The sequence below is a fragment of the Lepisosteus oculatus genome, unplaced genomic scaffold (genome assembly GCF_040954835.1).
Source record: "Lepisosteus oculatus isolate fLepOcu1 unplaced genomic scaffold, fLepOcu1.hap2 HAP2_SCAFFOLD_160, whole genome shotgun sequence".
Lineage (NCBI taxonomy): Eukaryota > Metazoa > Chordata > Actinopteri > Semionotiformes > Lepisosteidae > Lepisosteus > Lepisosteus oculatus.
The window spans coordinates 142,766-166,636 of record NW_027167705.1 but is presented as its reverse complement, the minus strand read 5'-3'; the positions used below and the strand labels follow the sequence as shown (position 1 = coordinate 166,636).

General features: G+C 41.7%; 3 non-coding genes and 1 pseudogene across 3 annotated transcripts; 1 reads left to right on the top strand and 3 right to left on the bottom strand.

The window, feature by feature from the left end:
• The first annotated feature begins 2,235 nt into the window (after positions 1 to 2,235).
• Positions 2,236 to 2,371, top strand: LOC138226677 (U1 spliceosomal RNA; annotated as a pseudogene).
• A 623-nt stretch (positions 2,372 to 2,994) lies between these two features.
• On the bottom strand, positions 2,995 to 3,113 carry LOC138226675 (5S ribosomal RNA). The gene has a single exon (XR_011184635.1). It is a non-coding gene; the product is annotated as a 5S ribosomal RNA (ribosomal RNA).
• Positions 3,114 to 11,705: 8,592 nt separating this feature from the next.
• Positions 11,706 to 11,787, bottom strand: trnas-uga (transfer RNA serine (anticodon UGA)). Its single transcript has one exon. It is a non-coding gene; the product is annotated as a tRNA-Ser (tRNA).
• Positions 11,788 to 13,385: 1,598 nt separating this feature from the next.
• trnan-guu (transfer RNA asparagine (anticodon GUU)) lies at positions 13,386 to 13,459 on the bottom strand. The gene has a single exon. It is a non-coding gene; the product is annotated as a tRNA-Asn (tRNA).
• Between the last annotated feature and the right edge of the window lie 10,412 nt (positions 13,460 to 23,871).

Below are 23,871 nucleotides of genomic sequence, written 5' to 3'. Positions count from 1 at the left end.
TTACAGAAGGGGAAAACTCCGGGTGCTGACGGGCTCCCTAAAGAATTTTATTGCACCTTTTGGGATCTGCTTCAGGATCCGCTACTGCTCCTATTCGAGGAAAGCTATAAGACAGAATTGCTGCCTGACTCCTTAAGAGAAGGCACTATCTCTCTCTTGTTTAAGAAAGGAGCAAAGAATGACATAAAGAACTGGAGACCCCTCAGCCTCTTAGGCGTGGACACTAAGATCCTGCGCCTACAAAATGTAGTGGCCTCACTGGTAGGGAAAGAACAGACTTGTGGGATAGCAGGACGCCTGATGAGCGACAACCTGGCCTTGTTGAGGGATGTCTGTCTGTACTCAGAGGATCGCTCCCTCCCTCTGTGCATTTTAGGTGTAGACCTAGAAAAGGCCTTTGACCGCCTAAACCGGCAGTACTTAACATCGGTACTTGAGCACATGAAGTTTGGCCCCATCATGAGAAAGTGGATTAACCTGCTGTACACAGGTAGCAACAGCAGAGTAATGGTTAATGGCAATAGATCACGCCCCTTTGAAGTCTGTTCAGGGGTGAGGCAGGGCTGCCCATTATCCCCCTTGTTATTCGTTTTGGCTATGGAGCCCTTAGCCTTTGCCTTGCGCCAGGATCAGGCCATTAATGGGATACCAGTGCCTGGAAGTGGGGGAGGAGAGGTAAAGACATCTCTATACATGGATGACGTCACCCTGCTCCTCTCTGACAATGCCTCAATTAGCAGAGCTCTGCAGTGCTGTGATCGGTTCTCTTTGGCTTCCTCTGCAAAAATTAACACATCTAAGAGTGAGATTTTTTATCAGAACTGGAGGGAGCCAAAAGAAGGACATGATCTCAGGCTGCAAGAGAAGAGAATTAAGGTCCTGGGGGTGTATTTTGGAGAAGAGATGGGAACAGTAAATTGGCAGAACAAATTGCCAATCTTAAACAAAAAACTGATGCAATGGAAGGACCGAGACCTCACCATGATAGGGAAGGTGCTGGTCATCAAAGCCGAGCTCTTGTCTGTCTTGAATTTTCTGGCTTCTACCTTCCCAATCCCACACCGTGTTGCGGCGGTGCTGAGGAGATTGATGTTTCAATTTCTATGGGGTGGGAAGCAGGAAAGACTCAGAAGGGAAATAATGTACAGGCCGCTACCCTCAGGGGGGAAGTCTGTCCCAGATATTGCTACGAAGCTGCTGTGCATTTTCCTGGCCTCTGTGCTGAGAGGCTTTGCAACAGCACCTGCAGCGCGTACCTGGACTTATTTTTCCAGGCTCTGGGTAGGTAGGGAGGTGTTCAGAGTGTGGGGTGTCAGACCCAAGCTGGACGTCCCACTCTCTGACACATGCCCTGCAATTTATGGGACAGTTAAAAGTTTTCTAAGATCTCACCCAATTGGCCATATTCCCCTCCGAGATGTCAGCGTCCAAAAACTGGAAGATTTCGTTGCACCCCAGAACAATAGGCAGACCCCTGTGGGCATTTTAACATCAGCCCAAACAAGGAAGGTGTGGAAACACACATCCTCTAAATTTCTGTGCAACATTCACAGAGATTTAGCCTGGAGTGTCGTCCACCAGTGCTTACCGGTACAAACTTTCTTGTACCGTAGGGGCCTCACCCCCAGCCCTCGCTGCGTTAGGGTGGGCTGCGGCGAGGAGGAGACTATGACCCATCTCCTGTGGTCCTGCTTTTTTGCTAAGGCCTTCTGGGCACAGTTTGAAGATTGGTTGCAGGCTCTCTCGCCCCAATTTACCCTGACCGCTGCTTTCGTCATATACGGCATCTCTCCTGTCAAACTTCCTCCTGACGTGTTTGACAGGATCTGGGCCGTGGTGAACAGTGGGAAAGACGCCCTGTGGAGAGTGAGGAACATGGGGCTGTTCAAAGGCATCGAGGTCCCAGTCAAGGCAGCAGGTAGCCTGGCCCTGTTCATCACCCGAGAGAACTATTACCTCAGAGATCTGTGGAGAGAAGGGAGGGAGGAAGCAGAAAATCTGTGGGAAATAGAGAGCATAGGTCAATATCTCAAGAAACTGTGAAAAACATTATCATGTTTAAGTAAAGAATGTGATTGGCACCAGAAAAAAAGAAAATTGTTACTATGTAACTGTTACCGTGTCAAAATGTAATGAGATGTGATCATATATACTGTTTTAAGTATGTATATTAATGTAAAGCTTTCTGATTTGTGATGTCCTGTATTTTTTTGTGAAAAGAAAATAAAGTTCTTAAAAATTGAAGTGGTTCACCCAGGGCGAGGCTCGGCCATTGCACTCCGGCTGTGCTGACCCCTGCGTATTCCCCAAATGTGGGAATCTCGACTGCATAATTTCTGGTAGTGGGGGACTGCGTTCGTGCTCTCCCCTGATGTGCTTGGTCCAAAATCAGATACGGGAGGGTTAGGACACCACGAGCTGCTTGGCTGCGGAAGGATCCCGGTTCGACAGGAGTGGACGCCGCTGCTTTTAGTTAGGGGTCCGGAGAAGCATCTCAAGCTAGTTCCACTACTCCTTCCGGACGTTCATTCCCTTTTCAAAGTCAGTCGTTTTGCTGTAGTCTGCGTTCTTTAGGCTGATTATCGAGGTTAGCCTTTATTTGGTCATGGGGGGCCTCGGTACTGTATGCTGAGTCTAAAGACAGTTTCACCCGTTTTCTGATTGCTCGGTTCTGTACCAGTGCAGACATGTCAAACAGTGAATGGCTGTACCTCTATTGTATCCGTGCTCAATGAATGAAATCGGTAACAAATGAATATATGTCTAGTTATACGAAAAACGAGTGGTTTATCGACTCATCTTCATTTGCAGATTTAGAGGCAGCTTCGATATTCGTTTTACAGACGGGTTTTTTTTTTTTGAATATGGGTCACACACATGCTACAGCAACAAAACATCTCTAGAGATGAGGCTATAGATCACCTTTCCATCCTGCAGGTTTTCCTCCCAAAGCCTACGGCACCAACGGCGACCCCTGCTGGCCGGGAGAGCAAAAGCTTACAGCACCTGGTATTCCCAGGCGGTCTCCCATCCAAGTACTAACCAGGCCCAACCCTGCTTAGCTTCCGAGATCAGACGAGATCGGGCGTGTTCAGGGTGGTGTGGCCGTAAGTGAAAGTCCTGGCGCCTGACTCGCTACTTGAAGCTGTGTGTGGCAGGGGTTCCGTGCCCCCCGAGCGGGACTGAAGGATCGTTCGTGTGCAACTCTTTGGAAAGGAGCTGCTTTCCAAATCGCATTGCGTGCCTGGATGTTGGCGAATGCGCTCCCTTGTGTTGGCTCGTCCCGCACTGGAGGAGGACAAACAATCTGCAAGGAGAAGCACCAGGCAAGTCTTCACCAGACAAAAACCTCCAGTGCACAGCACTCTGGAAACATTTCGGGGCTGTCGCGTGTTTATTTCAGCACGTAAAGCGCACCGGTCCAACACGTCGGCCGCGAATGGCATTTTGCAGCTGGAAGATGTCGACGCTTTTTGCACAGAGCACCAAAAAAGCGTCTTTTTTGAAGGCCCAGGCACTGAGCATTGGTGGTTCAGTGGTAGAATTCTCGCCTGCCACGCGGGAGGCTTGGGATCGATTCCCGGCCAATGCAGTGGCTTTTGCAGCGAGCAGCTCCATCACTTGCATCCCCTTGCAACTCGCAACTGAAAACCCACTGAACCTAAGCAGGTGTGAGCCAGGTCAGTACCCGGATGAGGGTGAGCTGCAGGAAAAAACAAAGCTTCCAGCTGGAAGCGGTGTTAATGGTGCCGGCGGGGGGGCGCTCACCCTGAGGTCTGTGCGGGTCCCAATGCCCCAGTATAGTGACGGAGATGCTGTGTTGTAAAAGGGCGCTGTCTTTTGGATGAGATGTAAAACCGAGGTCACAGCGCTCTGTGGTCATTAAAAATGACCACCAAAACCTTTGACAAAAGCTGTTGGTAATTGATGGTCTTCAATAATGCTTCTCCTTTAGGTACATTTTAAATCAGCTGAAAAATGCTGTGAAATGGGGGGGCACTTCAGGCCAGTGTAGGATTTGGGTTACAAGAACCATGAAACTGCACGAGAAAGCCCGTACACTGAATTACACGGCTTTCTATTCAAAGGGGGACAAAAGAAATTCCCTGAGTTCGATTTTTTGCAGCACAGAGAGGAGCACTGTCGTGAGGCCGGTTAGCTCAGTTGGTTAGAGCGTGGTGCTAATAACGCCTAATCGTACGGGCCAGGTCCTTTTCTCCTCTCTTACCAAAGCTGTTAGGTTCCTTTCCGTGGTGAGATGGGTTGTCATGCAACACTGACACATAGTGCGGACAGACAAGAGTGTTGCGGGAGAAGAGAAAAGTGTTTGAAGATTTAAGAGTGTCTAAGGTGGAGCTAAAATAAAGTGTCACAAATGCAAGTGGTTGGATTTCCAATGTTTAATATGGTAAAAATAAGCGGAGGTTATCTGCCGGTCCGGCACAGTCTGCCATGCTTTTGTCATATACAGTAAAGTGGTGTCGAACTGGGTGTCGAACTGGAGCCTCACCATTTGCATATGTGAGGCTCCAGTTATACATCGAGTGTCACATTAAATGACAAAAATGAAGAGAGTTAAAGCAGCTGGAGAGGTTTTCTTACAACTTTTGAGCTGACACAGTTTTGGAAAATGTTTCCTTCACGCTGCACTGTACAACATAGGAAACCAAGAGTCTCCAAAACAAAACAGAATTGACAGATAGGAGAAAATTCCCACTCGTCCTAAAGTTCCCAAAATCCAGCACTGAGCGTAAACAAAGTGTCTAAGTAGCATGGGAATGCTAACCCTAACCCTAGCTGGAGTTTGAGTAATCCAGCACTGAGCGTAAAAAGATGAGTCAAAGTAACGTCTAATCTGATTCGTTTCCTTAGAGCTGGTTCAGAGTTTCCTCAAGAGTTTACCTTTCACAGATGCGCAAAGAAGAATGTTGGGGGTGCACGTAACGGCGTTATATGCAAGTGCGGGACGTGAGGGTTTTCGTTTGTTCGTTTTGTTTTGCTCTGCTTTGCTTTGTTTTGCTTTTCATCGCGTTGGTAAGAGCGTAAATAAAAAGGCGATTCCTGCGTCTACCACTAATGTAAGAGCTATTTCAAGTGCGGCGTGGTGCGGCTTTTCAAATGCTCAACAGGATGACTTCGCATGCACGCGTGCTTTCATGCAGTCGTGTGTGCAACCATGTCTGCTTACGTGCAAACGGGCGTGGTTTCATGTATGCAAAAAACTTTCCTGGGCTCTTCTGAAGCACATAAAATTATTTGGAGATATACATTTGGCATTTTTCATAATTTTCTAGAAAGTGGTTGCAAGCCCGATATCATGCGAAGAAACTTCAGGATTCGGGGATCAGTCAATGGATTTTCTTCAAAGTTGGATTTTTGCACTCTGTGGACCAAGAGATGTTGTTCTATAATGTTTTTTTTTTTTTTAATTTAAAAATATCATTTTTTCATGGAGCTTTGAATGGGATGGATTCACCCTCCTTTAGCCAGGACAGAGCTCCAGGAGCCTGCGTAGGATTCTAGCTTTCTCCCCTTGCAGGCACCTGGCACAGAAGACATCATTTTTTTCCTTAAAATCTTTTTTTTTTTGTGTTCCTTGTTGTTCCAAACTTAATTTTAATCACTTTTAATTAGAGATTTTATTAAAAATAGTGCAAAAAATGACAAATTTCACAAAAAATAATGTAATATAAAACGGATGTTTTTAACTTTATTGTAGTGTTTTAGAAACTAATATGTCTTCAAAAATGGTTGTTTTTCACTCCTAGGAATGAAAACTGTTGTTATATGATGTTATATGATGGGTTTTCTTCAAATTTTAAATGATCATTTTTCATGGAGCTTTGAAGGGGATGAATTCAGCCTCTTTAGCCAGGCCAGAGCTCCAGTAGCCTGTGTAGGATTCTAGCTTTCTCCCCTTGCAGGCATTGGGCAAAGAGGACCTCATGATTTTCCTAAAAATCTTTTTTTTTTGTATTCCTTGTTGTTCCAAACTTAATTCTAATCACTTTTAATTAGATAGTATATTAAAAATAGTGTAATAAATGACTAATTTCGCCAAAAATAATGTAATATAAAACTGATGTTTTTAACTTTATTGTAGTGTTTTAGAAACTACTATTCTTTACTATTGTAGAGATTCTAGAATCAACTAATAGAGAATTGAAATAAAAAAGGGCATAAGAAGACATTACCAACAACGACCACAAGATGGAGATATTGTCCAAAGAGGCAAGAAGGGCAAAGCCGCGATAAGGTAAAATCATTTTTTGAAAGAGATTGCTGTCAGAATGCACATCCGTATCCCAAACATAATCTCTAGTATAATATGATCATTTTTGAAACAGGCAAATGAGTGTCTGCTACAATATGATTGCTACATATCTGCATTTGTTGGTTTTTAAGGAGTAAGAGTGCAGGGGGTTTAAACCTGTGATCCAGTGTGTTGAAGTATTTCACAACACTACCCCTAGCACATCTGGAAATAAATCCTCATAATGATTATTGCCCTGGGCATGTACCAAAAAATCAGTGAGCATATATATATTTATCACTGTGTTGAAGCTAGAGACACAGAATAAGTGCAAACACATCCTAAATACAGTGCTCCTGCACCTTTGACCTCATCCAGAATGTATCGTTTTTTGAAAGGGATTGCTGTCAGAATGCACAACTGAATCCCAAACAGAATCTCTAGTCAAATATGATCATTTGTGAAACAGGCAAATGAGTCTCTCAGGTGCCCATTGCTCATTTTCAGACACAATTATGCAATACTTTCACCATGCGTTGAGCAATAGGGATTAAAGATACCAGAGGTAAGGTTTAAAAGTGATTCTGAGGTGCAACACATCAGCGATACAGCTAGGCATCTGAAATGCGGGGTTTGAGAGCCCTTCAGGGAACACCGTACCCTAAAGGTACCAGAAGTCCACTAGTATAAGCATTAAGTCACTGTCACACCTGTTACAATGTGATTGCTACATATCTTCATTTCTTTGGTTTTTAAGGAGTAAGAGTGCAGGGAGTCTAAATCTGCGATCCAGTGTGTTGAAGTATTTCACAACACTACCTGTAGCCCGTCTGGAAATAAATCCTCATTCTGATTATTGCCCTGGGCATGTACCAATAAATCACTGAGCATATATATATATATCACTGTGTTGAAGCTAGAGACCTGTATGTAATAATATGATGCTAAAATGTTATTTTCACATATATTAATGTAATAAATGATTGCTTATGCTTTATAAACAAATCTAATTAAAATAAAAGCTTCAGTTTTGTATTTATCTTGTACCATAGAACATGATTTTCTTTGTATTTCAAGCCCACAAAGTGTCCAAATGACGCACTACATGATATAAGGAAGATTATCACATGCATATCGGTATTATCTTTCTTATGAAAATGCATTCCTTTCATTACCTTTTACTTTTTAAAATGAACTCAAATTGTGTATAATGTAATAATTTAAGTAGAATAGATTCAGGTAGGAAATATAGAGTCATGATGTTTATCATGGCTGACATCATTTCACATGGGTGAATTTTAAGCTAAGAAATAAAAACATTTACAATGAAGATACCATTGCTTAATTTTAAATGCCTTTAAAAAATAAATAACTCCTGAGAATAATTTGCCACTCCCAGATCCTTGGTAAGGTACTGTTTGAATCCAATCAGGAGAGGAGCATCCAGGGAGTGCTTTCTATAGAGTCCAGCTTGGGCCACTCTCTTCCGGAGAGCCTGCTGATACTTTTTAACTACTCAGGGCCTGTAAGGATATAAAACACCGGTTTAAACATTTTATACCTATGAGACAAATTAGAATTTTAGTAAAAAATAGATACATCTGAAAAATAAAAAGTCTTACTGCTGATAGAGTTCTTCAGAGCTCACATCTTCCCCTTCCTTATCCGCTTCTGTTTCAGTTTCTAGAGCAGCCTCTGGCATCTCTTCCTCCTGGACAACGGCCTCTTGCTCAGGGCCGCTGGAATGCAGGTAGATTCTTTTCAACATGCTTTTACATAATATGTTGTAACAATGATTTCAAAAAGAAACTACAGAAGCCTTACAGATTAAAAATATCTCACCTTGCCAATGTGTCTTCAGGCTTCCCATGTACAAAAAGGCCCAAGGACTCTAGCAGTCTTACAACCACTATCCTGTTTGCCTCACCAGACACGATCTCTATTCTGTGGTAATCCACGATGACCCCGTTCTTCAGGTGATTCATCATGTCCTCCCTCGCCTGTTGAGAGGCCATCCTGATCTCTTCTGCCGTGGCGTGCTTCATACACGCCCTCTTCAACTGAGCAGGAAGCTGATCAAAAGTATTCAGGCACATCTTGCACACCAGGGGAATCCTCGCGGGTTTCCTTTGAAAATAAATAATACCATCTGTGTATAGAAACAAGCTAAGACTGATTTCTTAAATTATCCTTAAAATTCTCTCTCATAGTTTGAGCATAATGATTTTATTGCATTTATATAAGAATTGCTCATTGCTCCAAAATAAATAATGGTTTCATAAAAAAGTGAACACTTACTTGGTCTCAGTCACAGACTTTCCAATAGAAATTGAATTACAATACAGAAGGAATGGCTGAGGGATCACTGAAATATATATATAAATTCCAAAGACTGAGTCCATATAGAAACAACTACCTTTCATTTTCAGTATAAGAAAAAAAAACATTATCTTCCAAAGCATCATAAAATTGTCCCTTCTTCCAGACTCTACTTCTCTCTTGTAGTAGTATAGCAGACCTTTCCAGGTGAGCAGATCACAGAGTCCGAAATGAGCTTCCTCCATCAAGCAAAGTACCTGAACATGACTCTGTCTTCATAAAAGCGCCCCTGTAATAAAGAAATTAAATCCGAAATCAAGAGGGCAGTTGCCTACTGAAATACAAGAAGTCATCAATTTTAACCTAGCAACACATTAAAGGCTGCATCTATACAAGTACGATTCTAGAAATGCTCACCAGATTACGTTTTAAGAAGGAACTGCGCCTCAGGTTCCGCCGAGATGTTAACTCGGATGGCAGGATTCAGAGTTCGGAGTGCGGACTGATGGCGCACAGAGGGTCCATATACTGTGGATCCCTCAGTGAACTTCCGCGTATTCAAACCGCCAGCGTGTGACTCCCCTGTGAAAAAAAATATGCCCTCAACGTGAGATTTACTCTGGAGCGAGGATAGATGTTACCTTTTTATCAGTGAACAGGATGTATGTGATGTGGCATCTAGGTTCAATTTTGTATCCTCTTTAAAAGATTAAGGACTGGGGTGAGCGTGATTTATCACCCTTTCAGCTAAGAACCCGACGTGCGCACCGTTTAAGCTGCATAGACTCGGTCGTTTAACTCTTCTCCATTAGCAGGGTTAAGGTTAAAGAAAAAAAACATTGCTGACTTCTTTTTTTTTTGCCAGCTGCTAGCGCTGATTAGCAAGGTTTGTATTTCATGTTTTGCAAGTTGCATCCATTTTAAGAAAAACAAGTCGCGTTAAAGACAGGAAATGAATACTTGCATTTAATTAAGTCTAGCCGTAGGCGGTTGTCCGTAAGGACCAGTTCTGTTCGAGAAGACAGAACAAAGAACGCACCGCTGGGATTCGGACCCAGGATCTCCTGTTTACTAGACAGGCGCTTTAACCAACTAAGCCATGGCACCCCGGGAGTGCTGTCCTTTTGCAGCCACTTGGACACACCACTCAGACACATCTGCATTCGGTGTGTGCTCCGCCTGCTCACTGAGCAAGTTGCCACCTTTACATACAATAGCAACATCGACACCAAGAGAAAGGATGACAAATGGCTTTTATCTGGAACTTTTCATGTCCAAGGAGCTCAATGTGCTTTCTGTGTACAACAGGGCCACTGAACCACAGCAGTGGCTTGCTGGCTTGACATCTCCCAAGGAAAATGTTGAAATCGCATGTGGAACAGGAAAATGACCCTCGAGTACGAGGGAAAAAAAAGAAAAAGAGCATCTGGAGCGCGCCAACTCATGTCCGGACAGCCCACTTTCGTCGATGAGGTGGCCAAGTGGTTAAGGCGATGGACTGCTTATCCATTGTGTTCTGCACGCATGGATTTGAATCCCATCCTCGTCGCTCTCCATGTCTGACACGTGTGCTCGTGAGGCTTTTAAACCTCTCAGGTTCCTTGGTAACAGGTTGCCGTCATGTACATGAACTATAGAAAAGCATTTGCCACAACCCGTAAATTAGCACGCAAGTGCGGGCGAGTGAACACAGAACTGTATGGAGATCATCTCCAGCTCCGAGCTCAATTGCAATGAAAAAACATGCAGAACAGAACTGGAGAGCAGCTGAATTTGTGCTCAGTAGGGTGGGGAGGACTCAGCATTGCTATTGTTCTAATTGGCATGAACTGCAGGGGATCTGAATCAGAACATGTCAGTTAGTTCGATCATTGCGTCAGTATGTAGGCCATGTTAATACAGAATTATTACTTTGTCTGTCTCGTCTTTGTATATAGCTGAATGTCCCTGACAATTTCATGTTAGTTTTTAAGAACGACATTGGTGCTAATATATACATATATAGCATATAAGGAACACGTAAAAGTTGAGTCCATGCTGAAAAGATAAGAAAACCGCCACAACGTTTCATCTTGGAATAAATCTTTACTTGTTGTTTTGCAGCCTACCCATTCTGACCTAACTCCTCCCTTGAAATTCCCTAACAGATAAGGGTACGTAACGGCTCATGCGATGCTCAGTTGCAATTTGTCCCAAAACAAACAAGAACAGCAGCTGAGGGTTTGAGTTTGAACATGCACTGTATTAAAGCAGCTTTTATTTCCATTGATAAATGCTAGATATTCCTACAGAGATTCTCCAGGTGAGTAAGCGATTCCTGTTTCTGTTTCTATTTCTGTTTCATATATATATACAGTATATACATATATATGTTACATGTGACTCTGCAATAGTATAAATGTGTTATACACTATCAGGGGCTGCTTTTTTGTGCACCTCATCTACAACAAGGGTTTTTTTTCATTTATGTTTGTGGACCTTCACCATTTGAGGAAGTGAGTTAGATAAGAAAGTTACAGGTATGGTGAGCAATGACTGACAAAGGCACGTACTGCGTATTCCTTACAGAAGTGTAAGCAATTTGTTCTAAAAAACACCGGCTAAAGCCCAACATCGTTAGCAATCTTATTACTTAAACAGAATTAACATCAATAAACTGTAAGGTGCTGGTACATGCGAGTAGATTTGATCTTCTATTAAACAAAAATGCAATTACAGCTCTAAAAAGGTCAACCTAGACTTCTGTAACAGATCTGTTCAGGTCATCGCTGTTTCTCTGACCTTGTGAGTCTTTGGAATTTTAAAAGTGTATTTTGCTTGCCTTTCATGTGGTCTGTGTACAAGTCACTGTGGCGTATGCGGTCCTACACAGCCTTGCTATAGACGTGACGAGCCTCCGCTATGTTGCAATGGAGAACAGGTTCAGTACGGAGCTGTCGAGAAAATTCAGCTGGAAAGCTCGTTGCAGAAAAGCATCGTTATCTGTGTCCAGCGGCAAAGCGTCCTTCGTGGGTGCTGAGAATCGATTTCACAGGCTGCGGGTCCAGGCGATTTAGAGTGTTAAAGGTCCCAGCGAAAACGAAACGGCGCTGGTCCTTTTACACGCACGCACGCAACCAAATGCAAAGGACGCCGTAGTCGGCAGGATTTGAACCTGCGCGGGGAGACCCCAACGGATTTCAAGTCCGTCACCTTAACCACTCGGCCACGACTACAGCAAGCGCCGCGGCCGCTGCCTTCTTGCTACAATCGAACAGGGAGTGCGAGGCGGCGGCGGCAGCGGAGGCAACTTTTTTCAAGTTCGCTCTCCGTTTAAGAAACCTTTTACGCCATACGTGCAAGCACACACACACACACACACACACACACACACACACACACACACACACACACACACACACACACACACACACACACCTCAGAGGACTTAAGGGTGGCTTCAAGTTGGAATGATAAAGTCTCCCCGTTCGGACATGAAAACAGAACGTTCTTAGACAGAAAGCAATCAACAACGGAGACATGTGGACGACGATTTTAGTCACTGCACTTTGAATAGCATTTTTACTCCAGTTACAGGAGATGCACCAATGGCCCTTGACCTACGCTCTTACCAATGCCTTGAACATTCAAACAAAACAGCCCTCAAGTCCTGCGGTTTAATATAACGCTGTTACGTGTCGAGGCAGTATTTGACTCTGTCCTACCGTTGAGACACGGGGCGTATATGGAAACGAACACATGCTACGGATCGTCTCTAATCGGTCCCTACAGTTGGAAGGCTCCTTGAAGCGTGCACCCCCATCATTCATCTTTGCGCATCTGTGAAAGGTAGACTCTTGAGCAATGTTTGAGCCAGCTCTAAGGCAACTAGTGCTATTGGACAGACGCCTCTGGAAGATCCTAAGAGTCTCTTAACACCACTTCCAGCAGCAAGCTTAATTGTTCGCTGGAGGTCTCCCACCCAGGTACTGACCAGGCAAAGAATCACCACTACATTGAATGAGGAAGTTAATCCTGAAATCCAATTACATATCTCAAGGTAAGACAAATCCATAAGAACATGTCTTAGTATTACTTCGTTTACATTAGTATGGCACTGAGTTGGAGCTCCTCTTTAAGCTGTGGTTTAGTTTTGCATTCATGTGTTTCTAGAGCAGTTATTTATGGGGGTGGGTGGGTCATTCACAGAGGCTCAGGACAAATCCCCCGCCTGAAAGTCTAATGTGTGCGTTCAGACAGTCACAGGTCAAGAGCCAGGCAGGAGGACAATGGACAGAAGAGCCAACGAACTAAAAATAAAAGAACAGATATGAAAAAGCCACCATCTTTTTCTTTTTGACATTTTCCGACTTTCATGCAAGCCAGGACAAAGTTGCTCGTAGCTACTTGTGGATTCAAATACTCTATCGAGTGCTTTGATGAGTTTTTGCAATTTGATTGTCGTCCTGTCAGCCTGTTTCTGTTTTTTTTTTTTTCAATCTAGGGATGGAAAGTATGAGGGAAATGATGGAGCAATCAATAACCGCTCCGGAAAAATGGCAGAAAGAAATGGTCCGTCACTAAGGATATTTGTGAAGCAGAGGAGTGACATCACCACAAAGGCGACACATTCTGCTGATGGTTTTGGTGAATAATGATTGAGGCGCGTTAAGAGAAAGGTAGCTGTGTCAGCATGCGTAGGCTGCAAAGGATCAAGCAAAGGTTTACTCCATGCTGAAAAGAGAAGAAAAGAAGCACAACGTTTCGACTGTGGAGCCTTCTGCGCCATCTTCTTTAGCGGTGATGCTGTTTACATTGGAAAAACGGAGACATGCGTCCCTGGGTGGGCTTGAACCACTAACCTTTCGGTTAACAGCCGAACGCGCTAACCGATTGCGCCACAGAGACTGACGGCTGCTTGTGCTCCCTACATTTGCAGGTTTATGGTCAAAGAAAACAATCACTTGCGCTTCTTGCAGCCGGCAATCTTTTTCCACTGACAACCAAGAAATGGATTTCATCTTTCACAAGCTGTATGGATTTCTTCAAAAACAAGTTATTCCAGAAAGGAAATGAATTCTTGCATTAAACTGAACCAAGCTGTACATGTTTGTCTGAAATGATACATTTGGCACAACAAGACACGGAGAGAGGCACCGCTGGTATTCAGACCCAGGATCGCCTGCTTACTAGGCGGGAAAAGGCGAAGTGCTGCTTCTCCTTTCCTGGTGCTATAAATACGCTAAATCACTTGGCCCCGCTGCCATGGAAATGAGTTCTTCAGATAACCACACATCTTGCGTTCGCGCCTCTTGTGCTCTACTTATGCTTTTGAAAACCTAATGAATAAAGCTGAAAGAACCGACACGATATGTAGGTGCTCTTAAAGCACGCAGTAAAGAACTGTTAACAGCAAGGGTTTCAGTGGGTTAACTGAGGAGAAGGCGTGATCGCTAATTGTTGACTTTTTATTTGGTGTTAGAAACACTCTTACTGTGCATGACGTGCAACAAATGTAGCCACAGAAATTGCATCACGCTTTCATGTATGCTATTGCAGACACCAACGTTGCCTAGATAGAAAACCGAAATAGCCGTGGGTTTGCTTGCTGGTCTGAAGGATCTCTCTTCGAATCGCTATCATTTGTCAATGGAAGTAAAAGGCGCTGCACAGAGAGGACCACTGTTGTGAGGCCGGTTAGCTCAGTTGGTTAGAGCATCGTGCTAATAATGCCAGAGTTGCGGGTTCGAACCCCTTACTGGCCAGGTCCTTTTCTCCTCTCTTACCAAAGCTGTTAGGTTCCTTTCCGTGGTGAGATGGGTTATCATGCAACGCTGCCACATAGTGCCGACAGACAATTAAATGACAAAAATGAAGAGAGTTAAAGCAGCTGGAGAGGTTATCTTACAACTTTTGAGCTGACACAGTTTTGGAAAATGTTTCCTTCACGCTGCACTGTACCATATAGGCAGCCAAGAGTCTCCAAAACAAAACAGAATTGACAGTCATATAATGTCCATTAACCCCGGTTTTAAACGCAGCATCATGTCTGCCATCATAAGAATATGAGTCCAATATTTTAGAATATAGTCAGAATGACTTCTAACCTTACCTGTGGTGTCTTTAATCCCTATTGCTCAATGCATGGTGTACGTACTGCATACATGTGTCTTGAGAATGAGGAATGGGCCCCTGAGACAGTCATTTGCCTGTTTCACAAATGATCGTATTTTACTAGAGATTCTGTTTGGGATTCAGATGTGCATTCGGACAGCAATCCCTTTCAAGAAATGATACGTTCTGGATGAGGTCAAAGGTGCTGGAACACTGTATTTAGGATGTGTTTGCAGTGATTGTGTGTCTCCTGCTTCAACGCAGTGATATATAGATGTGCTCCTGTAATTTATTGGTACAAGCCCAGGGCAGTAAGCAGTCTGAGGATTTATTTCCAGACGGCATAGAACAGTGAAGCAGTGAAGTAGTGCAACACACTGGATCATTATATTATTAGAATCTATTCTACTTAAATTATTACATTATACACAACTTGAGTTCATTTTAAAAATTAAAAGGTAATGAAAGGAATGCATTTTCATGAGAAAGATAATACCGATATGCATGTGATAATCTTCCTTATATCATGTCGTGCATCATTTGGACACTTTGTGGGCTTGAAATACAAAGAAAATCATGTTCTATGGTACAAGACAAATACAAAACTTAAGCTTTTATTTTAATTAGATTTGTTTATTAAGCATAAGCAATCATTTATTACATTAATATATGTGAAAATGACATTTTAGCACCATAATATTATATACAGGTCTCTAGCTTCAACACAGTGATATATATATATATGCTCAGTGATTTATTGGTACATGCCCAGGGGAATAAATCAGAATTAGTATTTATTTCCATACGGGCTACAGGTAGTGTTGTGAAATACTTCAACACACTGGATCGCAGATTTAGACCCCCTGCACTCTTACTCCTTAAAAACCAAAGAAATGAAGATATGTAGCAATCAGGGGTAACAGGGGTGACAGTGACTTAATGCTTATACTACTTAATGCTTATACTAGTGGACTTCTGGTACCTTTAGGGTATGGTGTTCCCTGAAGGGCTCTCAAACCCCGCATTTCAGATGCCTAGCTGTATCGCTGATGTGTTGCACCTCAGAATCACTTTTAAACCTTACCTCTGGTATCTTTAATCCCTATTGCTCAACACATGGTGAAAGTATTGCATAAATGTGTCTGAAAATGAGCAATGGGCACCTGAGAGACTCATTTGCCTGTTTCACAAATGATCATATTTGACTAGAGATTCTGTTTGGGATTCAGTTGTGCATTCTGACAGCAATCTCTTTCAAAAAATGATTTTACCTTATCGCGGCTTTGCCCTTCTTGCCTCTTTGGACAATATCTCCATCTTGTGGTCGTTGTTGGTAATGTCTAGACAATATCTCCATCTTGTGGTCGTTGTTGGTAATGTTTTCTTATGCCCTTTTTTTATTTCAATTCTCTATTAGTTGATTCTAGAATCTCTACAATAGAGTTGAAAACATCAGTTTTATAGCAGACAATATGACATTATTTATAGTCCAATTAGAAATTTATTACCCTGTTTTTAACATAATAACAAATTAAAATTGATTAAAACTAAGTTTGGAACACCAGGGAACATAAAAAATGATTTTTAGGAAAACCATGAGGTTCTCTGTGTCCGATGCCTGCAAGGGGAGAAAGCTAGAATCCTTTGATTTTTCAAAATTTGAAAATAAACATTATATAACAACAGCTTTCATTCCTAGGAGTGAAAAACAACCATTTTTGAAGACATATTAGTTTCTAAAACACTACAATAAAGTTAAAAACATCCATTTTATATTACATTATTTTTTGTGAAATAATTAAATTGGCTTATTTCTCTCGCATTAAAATGGCTACAAATGCAAGAATTCAACCAGATATTCTTGTAAAATGTATACTGTTGCATTGCAGTTAGTTAATGTAGTTAGTCCATAGTCAGCAATCTAAACTTTATTGTTAAGCTTTAATGATTGATGTTGTACCAGTAACCTTTAGAAATACTATAGTACTTCACAAATGCTTTGTGTGTTTGGAAATCTTTTGAGTAAAAGCCTTATAAAAATAGGTTTAGTTTTTACAGGACATCACAAAGAAATAGGATGGTATAATTCTTATAATTGCTTAGTGATTGTATTTGGAAGATTATGCACTAAACAGACTTCAGGGATGCCAGTGGATCATTGTGCTATTTGGAATTATTCCAAAAATCAAGTGACCTCTTTGCTGTAGTATTTTTAGTATTATTTATTTAGTATTAATAAAGAATAGATTTATTAAAGTCATGCGATGTGCAAGCGGGATATGTAAAATAATTTTAAATAAAGTTTTTTATTATTGTTATAGAGAAACATGATCAGATTTTCCCTGGTTCAGAAAAAAGACGATTAAAATCTGTAATCTTTCCACTTGTATGTCATCAGACATTAACGAGTACAACCCCCCTCTCTGCCGGAGTGCTGGCTGTGATGAATTAAACCAATTTCACAGGTATTTTCAAAGTAGGAAGTACAGTGTTAACTAGTAGATGGCCTCCTCAATGAAATCACTTCAACATGCTAATGGGTTGGTGTAACAGTCCCGGCGTGGCAAGCTTCCAATGTCAACTCGACTCGATTGGAAGACAATGAACGTATTTTAGCCCTAAATGAATTAATAGCAAACATGGTTTACATAAAAGACATTTTTCCAAGAAAGTTTATAATAATACGATCTATAGTTGAAATCTGAGCCTAAATATAAAGAAAAAAGCATTTTCAGAGAGCAATCACACTGTGTTTATGTAGAAAAAGCGATTAGGTTTATGAGCAATCTAATTACCGATTCGCTTAAAACGCTATATAAAATAAAGTTTATTTAAAGATGAATGATAAGTGTCGCAGTTTAAATAATTTTCGTAGTAGGGCTTGGACAGATTCCAAGTGCATTTTTGCAATTTAAGTTGCATTGTCCAATGTGATGTTGTAATACAGTTTAGAATACAGTAAGTCTAAACTGTATCAGCTTTATTTATGGGTTGCAATTTAGAAAAAGTCAAAAACCGCACTCAAAATGCAATTTAGAGCTTTCTGGCAAGAGGAGACACCCAAATTATAATGTAACATGCCACTGTTTGTGCATGAACAAAGTTATACTGCAATTTTCCTTAGATACGCGATTAAAAAAAATATTTTTTTTGAATCCCCGGCCGAACACATTCCATAAGAATCAGCGCTTTTATACAGTATATCGCCTTTAAACACATATATTTAAACACGCGTTTACGATTTAAATCAAAACGCGATTCAAATCAATATAAATGTTTATTTTGTAACGCATAGGTGACTATTCATTGTTATTAAAAAGACGTAAATTCGATCATGTTGTGATATTTAGAAATATAAATTTGTTTTGATGCGAGTGAGGTTTTATTTAATCTCTGACCAAGGGAAATGTTTCATTTTTTCAAAGAAATGTTTGTTAAAAATTAAAGTCATAGTTCCATGAGATTCAACCACAGACCATGTGACATAGGAGTCAGGAACCTAACCCACAGCACCACCAGCACAGACACATGCTGAGGGCTGAAAAAGCACTACAGAAACATTATCGACTATAAAATAATGTAATTAGGCACAGAAGAAGTTTACAGCACAGTACAATAATAAATGCTGACCATGACTTTAGAAGCATAAATTACCTTACACTCAATTTAAACACAAGCTGTCTTTAGCCCTCTAAGCTGGTTCATACAGAAATGTAGAGAACCAGGCTCAGAACACACAGCTTCATTAGCGAATACATATGCAGACCAACTAGAGAAGATGTTTTACAGAGGATGGATTTTTAGAAACATCCCATCAATGACATCACTGAAGTCAACTCCTAGGTAACTGTCGTGTGGATAGTTTCACAAGAATCAGACAAAGGTTTAAGCATCGCTTATTTTAGATAAAACTGCAAAAAAACAACAACAACCCATAATGTACTTCTTTGCGGCTCTGTTTGCCCAAATCATATATTCACAACGTGAAATTAGAAAATAATATTACGTAACCAAAAACCGCAATATGGAAACAGAACCTGTGTAATTGTTGACAGATGATGTACTCGTACCATTTTTACAAGACGAACTACAACACTTAAAAAATGACTTGTATGTACTTGATATCTCTAATCAATCCACTGCACTGCATTAAAACAAAACGAAAACTAAAACGCCCTGGGCATACCGTTTCGCGCTTCTTATCAGTTGCTCAAAAGCAATTTGACCGTATGAAATGCATAATATAAACCTAGAAACATATACTTGAGGAGTATTTACGTAGTATCGGTGTCAAGACATACCTCTCAAATACTGTAAATCAAGTTAAAAATATCTCAAGACCGATTCTGGTCATAATGAAACCATGTTTCGTGTATGTTTTCTTTAAAGTACCGAGACCAGCCATATACTGTATGTTTATGTTCCAAAATTAATATCGTTTATGGCCTTCACACGCGTTGCAGCATGCTCCTATTCTTTTTATGCTCAGGCACTAAGATTTCCCTTCAGTGGTAAAATTCCATATAAATATTCAATACTTAAACGGGCACAGTTAAGACATTAAATATACATATACATATACATATACAAACTGTATACAGTACAGTTTGCATACGGTAATATGTTTATGTTCCTAAATCAACCTCTTTTATGAGCATGTGAAAGGCATGGTGAATCGATTCTCAAAAATTACTGTACTTTGCATGATTGGAAAAAAATGCGTGATTGCGAAATGCTGTGGTGTTACTTTTACAAAGACGGTCAATGAAAAAAATAATGTGGACCAGGGCAATACTTTGAGTTTACAGCTTGTCCAAGGTCATTTATTATTAATACTATTAGTAATATCTTCATTAAAGACTTTGATGGCTACAGCTCAAACATGAGAAGTTGAGCTTTATTAGCTCCACCTTGCGGAAATTCCGGATACTATTATTTTGCTAGCGGTATTTACCGGTAACTCGCGGTATATACCGGTAACTTGTGGTAGACTGCGTACAGCGTACGCCCGCGAATTTTGAATGGCTGCATCTGTAGCAATCATATTGTAGTAGACACTCATTTGCCTGTTTCACAAATGATCATATTTTACTAGAGATTCTGTTTGGGATACGGATGTGCATTCTGACAGCAATCTCTTACAAAAAATGATTTTACCTTATCGCGGCTTTGCCCTTCTTGCCTCTTTGGACAATATCTCCATCTTGTGGTCGTTGTTGGTAATGTCTTCTTATAGATAGATACTTTATTGATCCCGTGAGGGAAATTGCAGTGCAACAGCAGCTTAACACACACAACACAGCCACAGTGTAACAAATTATATAATAATAGTACAATACTGTATATATACTGTATATATATATGAAACAGAAATAGAAACAGAAACAGGAATCGCTTACTCACCTGGAGAATCTCTGTAGGAATATCTAGCATTTATCAATGGAAATAAAAGCTGCTTTAATACAGTGCATGTTCAAACTCAAACCCTCAGCTGCTGTTCTTGTTTGTTTTGGGACAAATTGCAACTGAGCATCGCATGAGCCGTTACGTACCCTTATCTGTTAGGGAATTTCAAGGGAGGAGTTAGGTCAGAATGGGTAGGCTGCAAAACAACAAGTAAAGATTTATTCCAAGATGAAACGTTGTGGCGGTTTTCTTATCTTTTCAGCATGGACTCAACTTTTACGTGTTCCTTATATGCTATATATGTATATATTAGCACCAATGTCGTTCTTAAAAACTAACATGAAATTGTCAGGGACATTCAGCTATATACAAAGACGAGACAGACAAAGTAATAATTCTGTATTAACGTGGCCTACATATTGACGCAATGATCGAACTAACTGACATGTTCTGATTCAGATCCCCTGCTGTTCATGCCAATTAGAACAATAGCAATGCTGAGTCCTCCCCACCCTACTGAGCACAAATTCAGCTGCTCTCCAGTTCTGTTCTGCATGTTTTTTCATTGCAATTGAGCTCGGAGCTGGAGATGATCTCCATACAGTTCTGTGTTAACTAGCCCGCACTTGCGTGCTAATTTACGTGTTGTGGCAGATGCTTTTCTATAGTTCATATACATGACGGCAACCTGTTACCGAGGAACCCGTAGAGGTTTAAAAGCCTCACGAGCCAGGCAGGACTCAAACCTACAATCTTCTGACCCGAAGTCAGACGCGTTATCCATTACGCCACTGGCCCATAGAACATGCGCTTGCACTCCACCACAGAGAGCTCTACACTGCTACCAGTAGTACACTTCCCCATCTAAATTTTCACAGCAAGAAACTTGTGTTTCCTACTATTTTTATCAGGTTTAAAATATCATCTCCTTAAAACAGAAAAAGTGTTGGTGTGTCGTGCTGAAATTCTGATTGATTTTGAATTCAAAGAAAAAAGGTTTTCTTCCAAAACACCGTGAAATTGTCACATCTTGCAGACAATAGGTGTATTCCATGTTGAAAAGAGAAGAAAGAAAACCATGGAGCCTTTTACAGGTGTGAGGCTTCTTCAGGTGTGAGAAGATCTCACGGCCGAAACGCTGTGTTTCCGTTCTTCTCTTTTCAGCATGCAATAAACCAATTACTTGTTCCTTTGCAGCCGAGGCATGCTGATGTAGCTACCCAGCTGAACATCTTGCAGACTCTACAGTACTTCTCTCCTGTAGAAGTAAAGCAGGGCTTGCTGGGTGAGCTTTTGCTCCGGTAAATTAGGTCACGTGTCATGTTAAATCACTTCTTCTAAACACAACATTTGCTGGTGCTAGCTTTCCCCATGAAAAGAGACATTTCCCTTACAGTACATGACATATCGTTTTTATTCTATCAATAAGTATAGAAATAAAACAAAAGAAAAATGTTGTCGCCAAAGAATGCACAGCTCTGTCGCCTTGGGGAGGTGTCAAGGGCATTGAGCTCCTTGGACATGAGAAGTGCCAGATAAATGCCATTTCTCATCATTTCTCTTGGCGTCAGTTCTGCTATTAAATGGGACGGAGGCAACGGGCTCAGAGAGCAGGTTAAGTGCACACCGAACGCAGATGTGTCCAAGTGTCTGTAAAAGCGCGGTGCTCTGCTGGCGCTGTTCCCTAGTGGCTTAAAGTGCCTGCCTAGTAAGCAGGCGATCCTGGGTCTGAATACCAGCGGTGCCTCTCTCCGTGTCTTGTTGTGCCGCATGTCTCATTTCAGACAAACATGTACAGCTTGGTTCAGTTTAATGCAAGAATTCATTTCCTTTCTGGAATAACTTGTTTTTGAAGAAATCCATACAGCTTGTGAAAGATGAAATCCATTTCTTGGTTGTCAGTGGAAAAAGATTGCCGGCTGCAAGAAGCGCTAGTGATTGTTTTCTTTGACCATAAACCTGCAAATGTAGGGTGCACAAAAGACTGTCAGACTCTGTGGTGCTGAAAAGTTGGTGGTTCAAGCCCCTCCAGTATGCGTGTCTCAGTTTTTCCAATGTAAACATCATCACCTTCTCGCTAAAGAAGATGGCGCAGAAGGCTCCACAGCCGAAACGTTGTGCTTCTTTTCTTCTCTTTTCAGCATGGAGTAAACCTTTGCTTTATCCTTTGCAGCCTAAGCATGCTGACGCAGCTACCTTTCTCTTAACACGCCTCAATCATTATTCACCAAAACGATCAGCAGAATAAGTCGCCTTTGTGGTGATGTCACTCCTCTGCTTCGCAAATGTCCTTAGTGACGGGCCATTTCTTTCTGCCATTTTTCCGGAGCGGTTATTGATTGCTCCATCATTTCCCTCTTACTTTCCATCACTAGATTGAAAAAAAAAACAGAAACAGGCTGACAGGACGACAATCAAATTGCAAAAACTCATCAAAGCACTCGATAGAGTATTTGAATCCACAAGTAGCTACGAGCAACTTTGTCCTGGCTTGCATGAAAGTCGGAAAATGTCAAAAAGAAAAAGATGGTGGCTTTTTCATATTCGTTCTTTTATTTTTAGTTCGTTGCTTCTTCTGTCCATTGTCCTCCTGCCTGGCTCTTGACCTGTGACTGCTTGAACGCACACAGTAGACTTTCATGCAGGGGATTTGTCCTGAGCCTCTGTGAAAGACCCACCCACCCCCATAAATAACTGCTCTAGAAACACATGAATGCAAAACTAAACCACAGCTTAAAGGGGAGCTTGTCATGACCGCCAGGCAGTAAAGACCAACTCTTAAGCAATCTAAACAGCACCAGCAGCGGGTGATTATTAACAAAGGCCGCCGCACGAGTTAACCCACCTGCACACACTCCACCGTGCGGTACGCAGTGCTATTTTTACCATCTTTACCTGCTTCCCGCTGGTATTGAGTCTACTCCTTGAGAGCTCTACCTGGCGTTTTTTCCATTACCTCGTTTATTCTGGATATTGGACTCCTCTTCTGCCTTTTCGACTTTGGACCTCGCCTCTCACCTCGGACTGTTTGCCACCAGTGTTCTCCCTGAATTACGACTTACCTTACGCCTCTTGACCACGAAACAAAGCAAAGCAGAGCAAAACAAAATGAACAAACGAAAACCCTCACGTCCCGCACTTGCATATAACGCCGTTACTTGCCCAAGCGGTATTGTACGTCATCCTAGCACTGCACCCCGGGGCGTACGGTATATGGGAACGAGCACACGCCACGAATCGTCTCGAATCACTCCCTACAGCTGTAAGGCACCTTGAAGCATGCACCCCCAACATTCTTCTTTGCGCATCTGTGAAAGGTAAACTCTTGAGCAAACTCTGAACCAGCTCTAAGGAAACTAATCCGATTAGACGTTACTTTGACTAATCTTTTAAGGGACCCTTGTTAATTGGAGAAATCAATGATTTCGAATGAATTCTGTATGCGTTAAAAGACAGCTATACACAGAAAACATGCAGGACACTTCTCATGATGTTTCCCGAGCCGAAACACAGTGCGTTTTTCCAAGCCATCTGACAAAGCCCGCCCACTGAAAACTGCAGCAAATCGTGTAAAGACGTTCAACTTTGTAACTACTGCACGCACAGGAAGAAGAATAAATTCCTCTTTTCAAACTGTCAAAGGTTTGCTTTGCGAACACTGCAGGACATCGCACAATCTCTTTTGAACGGGGACAAACGATTTCTTATGGGGCACAGTAAGTACAGACGTTTAAAAAGCTCCACTCATGCCGACGATGCAGCATGAAGAAGCGCAACCTAACGTTTGCATTCCTAGCAAA